The following is a 7,245-nucleotide window of genomic DNA, read 5'->3' on the forward strand; positions in this document are numbered from 1 at the left end:
GTGTTAGCAGAGGTTCAGATAACATCTATTCCCAAATTTCAGTGGTGGAAAGTACTGTATAAGTATTGTACATAAGTGCAATTTAAAGTACTTGTTCTTCCTTTGAGTATTTGCTTTTTATACAACTTTATACTTCTACTCCACTATATTTCAGGGGCAAATATTGTACTATTTACTGCATTATATCCATCTGACAGCTATAGTTAGTAGTTACTTTGCCTCTACTTACAAAATATACAATCAGCCTCTAAAATATGCTAAGACTAAACCTCCAAACAGTATATGAAGTGGTTAAAAATAAGCTTTACCTTGACTAACTACAACTGTAAAATGTTGTGTCTGTAATTGTCCAACGATGTAATATACATCACATTATAATACAACACTTTGAATAGGGCCATTCTACATAACAATTACTTTTATTGCTTTAAGTATTGTTTGCTGATAATACTTTTTGAATTTTTGAATGCACAACTTTTACGTGTAAAAGAGAAAATCAACACTGTGGTATTGATGCTATGGATCTGAATACTTCTTCCATCACTGCCAATTAAAAAAAAAATCACTATGAAAAGAAGCAACTCACAATAATATGAGGACAGATTTAATAGATATCATATTTTAATCATTGCTGTGATCAAAAGCATTGCAAGAGTGAGGAAAACATGGTTCCGTCACTGTCCCTAATCTAAATTTCATGTTTGATTTGGGAATTAAAGGGGACATGTCGTGCACATTTCCAGGTCTATATTTATATTCTACTCGAACATGTATGTTGGGCTGTGTCACGCTGATTATTAACACATGATTTAGTGGAGAAGTACTGCGAAGAGTTTTCAATTAGAACATATAAAGAGAGCCTTTCCCAAGTTAGATTAAAAAAAAAAAAAAACAGGCATATGAATCATGAATATGGTCATATTGCAGAACATGAGAGGAGGACAGGTTTCTATTGGTCAAATAAGGACAAAGCACACATACACGCATGCACACCATAAAATCCTCCTCAGTCCAACATCAAATCAAGGCAACAACCCTTTAAAGTTAGATTTAGCACATCTTATTATCTCTTTTAAAATAATTTATAAAGATTTATATGAAGTTGTTTAGCCACAAAGACTCTGATTGGCTCAGAGTATGATCTTAATCTGACTGACTGTTAACACTTAACCTGCAGTATCTTTTTATGGCATAAATTATTAGTGTGCACTACATCAAAGTAAGTAGAAGTCTTCCAACTTCAAAAGGGATGGCTGTTTTTGTTCCAGAAAAGAGTGTGTGATGAAAGGTGCGTTATGAAAGAAGCCAGAAAACTCAATTAAGATATCAGCACTGTGAGTTTACTCTGCATCCTGAGACAGACGCTTTACACAGAATCTAATGCAGGTTAAGTCCAGTAAAGAGAGATGAGATTTAAAGCTTTGGATTTAATAAACCCTGAGAATGGCTTAGAAATGCCAGGACCTGACCCAGTAATTATTGCACCATTGGCAGCAACAGACAACCAGCTCATTCATTCTTCAACATTTTGCAGTTAATAGTTAACACATAACAGTTTTGCTATAGGATGATATTATACTTGTTGCCCAATCTAAGCTTCTTCAACTGTCAGCTGCTCTTTTATCCTTTTCAGGTGGTCGATACAGAGAGCATGAATTGATTGATGTTGGCTAAATAAATCAACATGTGAAACCAGATTTTACTTCATGATCCTGCTCGTAACCTGAGTTTCACGTGTGTTTTTTGCAGAATCAAAGGTATGGCATTAAATTTTTGTAAGGTAACTTACACCCCTTTGTCCACACAGACCTGCTGAATCTCTTACATCAGTCTGACTTTGTACCCTGAAAAGTTGTATGAGATTGTTTTGGTTGTTCATGAGTCTGTTGCTACCTGATGGTAAAGACCAGATTCAGGCATCAATCTCAGATGAATCTGGTGCTCTGCAATCATCACCTTGTCCTGATTGTTCAAACCGAACTGACAATGACTGAAGGGAGAGAAAACCAGACAGAAACGGTGCCAATTATTACAGGTGTTCCCTATTAATTTGAATTGCAAGCTGGCACAAATAGAAAAGAGAAACAGGTTTGAAACTGTGTTCCACTGTCAACACTCTTGCATTTGAAAACCTTGGCGACTCTACAATCTCGGTAGTGATTGATTGTGCATTCAGACAAATATAATTGAGTAATCTGTGCTTTTTTAAAGCATTTTACTGGGGGGGATAGTGTGAACCTTCTGCACGTTACGCCCTCTCGTTGAAGCTCCTGGCTGGCAGGTGAAAATAATGTGTATCAGAGGAAACACATACAGTAGCTGTCTGCATCCCTTTTAGTTCAACAGTTGACTGCAGTACATTGTATGAGAAAGTGGAGGTAAAAACAGCCAGAATCATGCCAAAGTCTGCTGGATCACACTTTCTTGGTCATTTGTTCACATCAAAAGCATATGTGTAAATAAAGTTGGTCTTTCATGCAACTGTTTAAGTGGAAACATGTATCCAACTTCTTCTGCACACTGGTGTACTTGTGTCTTGTTTAATACAAGAGCCCTCATGTCTGCCACTTGAGATCTGCACTCAGAGTTCACAGGTTTCTGTAACCCAGTTATGACGTGACTGTTTATAACCATCAGACCAAAACCATGAGGGTGTAGTTCAAGCATGTAAACAAAGACATTGTAATGATGTGATTGTCCTGTACTGTTATGTTCTGAAAACTATCTTTACTCCTACACAGTGATGTAGAACAGTATTGATCAGTCATAAAAGTGGTTTTTTGAGTAAAATTGGCAGGTGAAATACTAAAATAAATTCTAAAATAAAGATTAAGATACAAGTCAGAGAAAGAAATAAAGATATATAACAAATAAAGTCTGTCAGACAAGTAAAATAAATGTGTCATGAGGGAAAATACAGTATTTGGCTGTGTGGAAGAGTCTACATGTGTCCTTTTCATCTGCGCTTCCTCAGGAGTGTCTTGTGTTTCGCAGAGTATTTTGTGTTCCCGCAGAGAAGTGTGTGTGAGTGATGTGGTAATACACACGTACACACACACACATGTACACACACATAGTGGCGCTATGCACCTGGCTGCAGTGTGAAAAAAAAAAAAAAAAAAAAAAAGTTTATCAGTGAGTGGATCTAGTGTAAACCAACAATGCAGGTGTCTTGTGTGTGAGATCACTTTGTCTGTCTGACATCAGCAGTGCCACAGCAAAGTACAGTGTGATTATAACAGCAGGGGCTGTATCTAAAGGCTAATACTGATGTTTTTAGCACAAATCTTTGGTTAAAGTAACAAAACAAAGAGTCATGATATATAATTAGATATATAATTTAGCTTTGAAGCTAAGAAAGTTAACTTGCATGTGCTGCTCTCCTATAAAAGTGTGAGAGCAGCTGATATTTATTTCTGAAGGCCAGTAATGAAGTGTTGAAACAGCAGGTAGATGCTGAATATCTTATAATTTAACTTTTTGCCTCAATAAAATAAAAAATAAACATATTTTGTCCGTGTAGCAGTGTTTTATTACCAGGTTGCAAAATCATCTGAAGCATTCATGTAAACATTAACAGGACAAAGCAACATGTTTGATAATGCAAAGGGCAGATTGATACAATCTTACATGCTTTATGACAATGCACAGTCCAACCTTCTCTCATATCCTGTGTGAACAAATGAAAATGGCAGAGGGCAGAAATATTTGTTAAGTTCTCTTTTTTCACTGAGAGAAAATGTATAAATACACATATTCCACCATGGCGGTCATGTGTAAATGTTCTGCTCGGGGGCATTACATTGGCTTTGCCGCTACCATGCGGATAAGCAGTCTACAACCACTGAGTGAACCAAAGGATGCTGGTCTACATGTGCAAGCAGAGAGACTGCACACATCAAAAAAAAAAGCATTACGACAGAGCTCCACTGAAACCCGTACAGGTGTTTCTCGTCAGTCAAATTAATCTAAAAGTCTGAATAACAGAGAAAAAAGAAGGGGTTTTTTAGTGTGTGTGTGTGTGTGTGTGTGTGTGTATGTGTGTGTGTGTGTGCGTGTGTCATTACAGAAACGGGGAAGTCCTTTTCTTTTCTGTGTTCGGGGATGCCAACCTCAGAGGAAACCCCTCCTCCGCCAGCCACCCACGCATCCACCTACACAGTGGAAACTTCTGTCTGAAAAACACACATACAAACACACACACACACACACACACACAGCATTTACACACACACACACACACACCTTGAGGCAGTCATTTTGGGAGTCATTTGCTTGGAGGAAATGGTGGCGTTGAATAGCTGGTTGCGTCTTGACATTATCTCACCAACTCAACCAGAACTGAGCAGACATGGTTATGACTTGTTTGTACTGCAGGCCTGAACGTGCTCTTAGTTGTTTGTTTGGAAAAAGATGCACTTAACAAGTTTCGATAACAGTTACTCTTCTTCCTATGGGGGGCGGGGAGGGGTGGATGCAATTAGGCAATTGTGAGGCATTTTGGACATGACATGTTTTAACTGGAACATGTGGCTGGTTTTGAGATTAAATAAGTCAGCCATGTTCAGTAGTAAACATCTAGTACTGTGTCTGGTCAACCAACAATTACAGTATTGTTTTAATGCAACTGAATTGCACAGTAGATACATATCACAAATAACGTTAATAGATAGTAGTTGAATAATCACAATTGTTCAAGTCTGTCTTCAAACAAAATTAAGGTGTCCTTCTGAACGGTGAAAGAGGTTTTCCCTTGCTGTGATCATTCCTCCTGTTCATACTGGCGATTAAAAGATCCTCTTCAAATGTGCTTCTAGTGAAAGTGATGGGGGCCAAAATCCACACAGACATTTTGTGCAAAAAATTCATTTAAAAGTTTATCTGAGGCTTATATGAGTTAGTCACATCAAGTGGATATCTGCCACATTTCCAGTCTTTTTAGCATCAGAAACCCTCTTTGTGTTTCCTCAGACAGTGTTTCCCTGTTGAGCTGCAATGGAAGTATAGTAACAAAAAGAGGGACTTTGGCACTAAAAAGACTGTAACATTGAAAGATACCTACTCGATTTGACTCATTTGGACGACTGAAGCTTCATATTAGCTGCAGATAAACTTTTAAATACATTTTGCAAAGAAGGAGGACTGTGGATTTTGTCCCCTACCACTTACAGTCTGAGTGCATTATGAAGGGATCTTCTGTTGCATGAGCAAGAGGAATGATTATGACAAGAAAAATCAATGCTCATTTGAGCACGTGACTGTTGTTTTAAGACAGACATAAACAGTTTTGAACCTGTCCTTAAGCATAAACAAAACACGCCAGCTCACAAACTAACTACACATTTACAGAAATCAATACTCCAATCTATGTAATTACTCTAACTCAGTTTTAGATTACACACTAACACTAAAGACAAAACTGTTTACTGGAACCATAACTACCTTATCAGATTTTTCACTTTCACAGAGAACATCACAGACCACAGCTTTGTCAAGTAGCTCCCCTTTTCTACTCTAGCTGTTAACACTCCTTTTTCAAAGCCAATCATCCACTGGACTTCTATCAGGGCACCACGTGCGTATGTACAAAGAGATTAAATTGTGACATCATAACATAATAACCTTTGTTAACGGTAAAATTAGATACTTTTACAAACCACATCCTCCTTTTTTTTAAAACTGATATTGAGATATTGTAAACTATAAAAATGCCTACATAATTTAGCAAATGAACTCTTTGTATTGTTATTGCCCTGCACAAGCTCCTTCCTGACAAAAAGTCAGCTTCTGAGGAACTGAAAGTGACTTAATTTCTGATTGACGCACACACCGATACTATGAATATTTACTGGGTTAATGAGGGATTTCATGCAAATAAAACACCATCATCTGTCAATAAAGAACAGAGGACACATGAAATAGAAAACTGTAGATATTAGGTCACTGATAAAATAAATCTAAATACCAGCACACATGTACTTTGTGATGAGTACACACACGTGTCACTTTTGAGGATGCAGAGAAAACGCAACGGTGGTTGCAGCAGCGGAACAATGCTGGGCTCCCCGTGTGGGGGCGGATACACTCAGAACGGGATGTTCTCTTTAGTGATGAACACACACACAAACAATACACAAATGCTTGTATGTATAAACACTGCTCTATGAATGCACGGGCACACACACACACACACACACACACACAGTTCACAGTCACACATAGGCCTAGACAAGACTTGTTTTTGATGTATATTCTTTATTGTGTGTATACTGTATGTATGTATGGTGTTGTAGAATATTGTGTGTGTGTGTGTGTGTGTGTGTGCGTGTGTGTGTGTGTGTGTGTGTGTGTGTGCTGTAGCCAGAGAGAAACTGACTTTCAGAGTCAGTGCCTGCTCTAGTGATTAAGCATTTTATAATCAATTTGGGGAAAAAGAATATTTTAATTAACACCACACAAAAAGATTTATATCAGGGCTTTTATCATCACAATTATTGATCATAAAGATCCAAATTTAAACAAATTTTCCTGCACTTTTGTTGTTAAATTTAAATATTACCATTCATTATTCTGTCATGGAGGCTGAAATCAAAATGTACTATCACACACATTTAATTGTGCAAACTAAATATACAGTCACAGATTAGATATCGAGATATATATTTAGAGTAGAGTCTGTGGATGATTTTTAAGGAGAAAGTTTTGCAGTTAACTTTATTTTATTCATTTTCTCTGTTTGATTTGAATCCAGTTTTTGTCTCACAGACCAGCGGCTGTCTGCTGTTCAACCATTTTCCTTGAATAAACCTCAAATGTTTGTTTTTTTCTTGTTTTTTTTTTTCAATGTTTGAAACAAGACTGTGATGTAATTGAGAGACTTAACACCCTGCATCTGTACACATGAGTCTACTGCCCCCGAGTGGCTGAAAATACCTATCTACCTATCTAGAAAGCTGGAGCTTGGGCAGTGGAATCCAGTCTGGAGGGAACGAGGACAACCAGTATGGTGAGAAACGGCATTTTCAGGCTGGGAGAGGAGAACACACTGTCTGCAGACACACTGACAAATCTGTAGAACACCAAAAAGTAAACGCTCTATATGAAATATATAAACTAGGCAGAACAGTTCATTTTTTTCTGTCATAAACAGGTTACATGTTTTCTACACATCCAGAGGAACATCAGCTATATTAACATTTCACAGCTTCAGACACAGAGCACAACAACAACACTGCAAGCGAAGAA

This window comes from Thunnus thynnus, chromosome 14 (genome assembly GCF_963924715.1).
Source record: "Thunnus thynnus chromosome 14, fThuThy2.1, whole genome shotgun sequence".
Taxonomy (NCBI): domain Eukaryota; kingdom Metazoa; phylum Chordata; class Actinopteri; order Scombriformes; family Scombridae; genus Thunnus; species Thunnus thynnus.